This window comes from Microtus ochrogaster, unplaced genomic scaffold (assembly GCF_000317375.1).
Source record: "Microtus ochrogaster isolate Prairie Vole_2 unplaced genomic scaffold, MicOch1.0 UNK1, whole genome shotgun sequence".
NCBI lineage: Eukaryota > Metazoa > Chordata > Mammalia > Rodentia > Cricetidae > Microtus > Microtus ochrogaster.
This window is the reverse complement of record NW_004949099.1, coordinates 1190700-1193942: the sequence shown is the minus strand read 5'-3', so window position 1 is coordinate 1193942 and position 3243 is coordinate 1190700. Positions and strand designations below refer to the sequence as shown.

Genomic DNA, 3243 nt, shown 5'->3' with positions numbered 1-3243 from the left:
GTCTACAAGAGCTAGTTCCAGGACAGGCTCCAAAACCACAGAGAAACCCTGTCTTGAAAATTCACACACACACAAAAAAAAAAAAAAAAAAAAAAGAGGCAAGAATCAAGAATTAAAAATAGGCACCCTGTTCTCTGGGAAATATATAATAATAAGGTATTACTGGGTTAATATACTGTTTTCCATATTTGCTTGATTACAAAATCTTTTTTTAAAATATTTATTTTGAGTACTCTATCTGCATGTACAACTTTATGCCAGAAGAGGGCATCAGATTTCACTAGAGATGGTTGTGAGTCACCACGTGGTTGCTGGGAACTGAATTCAGGACCTCCGGAAGAACAGTCAGTGATCTTAACCACTGAGACATCTCTCCAGCCCCATACAAAATCTTTTGGTTGATGGCCCAAACATATAGTAAACACTTTGACAGTTTTATCAGAATACTGGATTGAAAAACACATAACAGAATTTCAGTTTTTATTCTTTTGCTTTAATGTTTACAATACTGAAAAAAATGTAATCTTTCAGAAAAATTAGGTAGCAGGAAGTTTGTAAATATTCTCATATTTTCATGAATATCTCTGCCTAAAAATTTTATTTCAACAATGAAAACATTAAAATAATTGTTTTCCTAGTTCTAGTTCTGCAGTGGCTTTTTCAGTTTTGGTAGTGGATAAATGAATAAAATATACTCAATAGTTAAAGTGTAAAATCTACTCTAGAGCTTCACAGCTTGAGAATAGCTATTGTAATTATACAGAAACTCATGTAAAGACTTTGGGCAGGGTTAATTTTGACATGTGATGTTTATTTGTAGGTTTTTTAAAAATAAATTTTATATAGAATTAAAGTAATTCTAATAAAAATTTTTAAAAAGATACGGGAGGTAGACATTGGTATAACCCCAATCCTTGAGGAGCCAGGGTAGAAGAATAGGACTCACGGCTCTTTGAATAGAGCGTGGCACTATGGGGTGAGGCCTTGTTAAAGCCATGGCTTTGTTGGAGGAGGTGTGTCTTTTGAGGTCTCAGAAGCTCAAGCTGGGCCCAGTGGCTCACAGTCTCTTCCTGTTGCCTGTGGATCAAGATGTATTGCTCTCAGCTCCTTTTACAACACCAAGTCTGCCTGCAAGTCACCGTGTTTCCTGCATTAAATAATGAACTACACCTCTGAACCTGGCGTCTCTTCACAGCAATAAAGCCCTAACTAAGACATAAGTTCTAACCTGGCATACATCAAAGTCTGGGAAAGGAAGGAAACAAAATGAAACGGAAGAAAAAATAACCTCATCTTTTTTTTTTTAAATAGTAGTTTCATTATTATTTTTTTTAAATATTTATTTATTTACTTATTATGTATACAATGTTCTGTCTGTGTGTATCCTTGCAGGCCAGGAGAGGGCACCAGACCTCATTACAGATGGTTGTGAGCCACCATGTGATTGCTGGGAATTGAACTCAGGACCTTTGGAAGAGCAGGCAGTGCTCTTAACGGCTGAGCCATCTCTCCAGCCCCATAACCTCATCTTTAAATCTCAGATTTTTACCTTAAAGGCAATGAGCTAAAAGGCAGGGTCTTAGAAATGCTTCAAATACTGTGTGCTAGCACACTCACTGTAGTCAGTGAAACTCAGGTTAATGGCTGGCCTGCACTAGTAGCCACTGTAACTAACAATGTCTCCTAAGGCTTCCTTCAGGAACTAGATTTGATTTCTGTTTTCTTTTTGTTTTACACTTTCCTTCCTGGAACAAGATGAGGAAATAACCTGCAACCAGAATGTCAGGTACTTTACTACATACACAACTCATCACTCAAACACAGTTAATTAGCTGGGAGTGGCGGCAGAGTCCTGTAAACCCAGCACTTAGTCTTAAGGAGGATCAGAAGTTCAAGGCTATTTCCAGCTACAGTGAATTCAAGGCCAAGAGAGGTGAGAAAACAGCTAACTACCAAATGAACACACTTGGAATCACCCAGCTTGGAAGTACCCCACTTACAACTCCAAACTACCTTACAGATGTTTTGCAAAACCGATCTACTAATTAAACTGTAAAAGCTAACTGGTTATGAAGTCAGCCCTACACTGATTTCAATACACTATAAGTGTCTCCGTTTGATGCTTTAGAATCTAGAATCTCTTAAGCCTTAACCTGCCCTTCATTTTCAGAAGGAGAAATGATTAGACCCAGGGAAATCGCACTAATGGGTACAACCCACTCTTTCAAGAGAAAGACTATGAAGAAGGTTTCTTAACAGCTTCAACCCTACAACACCTCTCCTTAAAACGTCTTCTTTCTTGGGAGCCAGGCATGGTACGGCGGTCCATGCCCAGAATCTCAGTACTCATGAGGTTGAAGGAGAGCTATGATCTGGGCAAGAGAGTATCTCTAAAAGTGCTCTTTCTTCTAGTGGTAACATCAACTGTCAATTTTATTTATTTATTTATTTATTTTGGTTTTTCAAGACAGGGTTCTGTGGTTTTGGAGCCTGTCCTGGAACTAGCTCTTGTAGACCAGGCTGGTCTCAAACTCACAGAGATCCACCTCCCTCTGCCTTCCAAGTGCTAAGATTAAAGGCGTGTGCCACCACCGCCCGGCTCAACTGTCAATTTTAAAAGAAAAGGTAAGAACATAACTCTTTTTATGGACTGTTAATGGCTCATTCCCATTTTAGAGTATTATTAGTCATGAGACACAATTCTCACAGTAACACTTTCAAATAATCTTAAAACATGGAATAAAAGGGCCTAACTTTGTTTTTTTTAATGGTTCTAGTAAAGGCATACGTTAAAGAGCTGCACATGCATGATGTGTGATCTCTGGCCAGGACTCTTGTCCTGTCTCTTTCACAAGATCAGCTCTGAGGCCACTTCACCAAGTTATTGATTTAGTAATGGTTCCTCTTGAGAGACTTAAGAATTGCAGGAAGTTAATGTGTAAAATCACTGTCGGAGTTCTAGCTTGAGTTCTACTAGGTCTGCCTAACATACAGTGACTAGAATTAGGTATTTTTTTTTTAAGTGCAAGATAAATTCAAGAAATGCTACCAGCCAGGTGTCATTCATATTTGTAACCACAGCACTTGGGACAGTGAGGCAGGACACTGAATTCCGGACCAACCTAGACTACTGAGCAGGACCCAGTTACAAAAAAGAAAAAAAAAAAAGCCAGGCGGTGGTGGCCCACGCCTTTAATCCCAGCACTTGGGAGGCAGAGGCAGGCGGATCTCTGTGAGTTCGAG

The 3243-nt window shown here is 39.0% G+C and overlaps 1 protein-coding gene across 1 annotated transcript in view; it reads right to left on the bottom strand.

Moving 5' to 3' along the window:
* The window catches only part of Gfpt1 (glutamine--fructose-6-phosphate transaminase 1), a 56321-nt gene that overhangs the window by 52196 nt on the left and 882 nt on the right, over positions 1 to 3243 (bottom strand). The gene's annotated exons all lie outside the window — the stretch shown is intronic.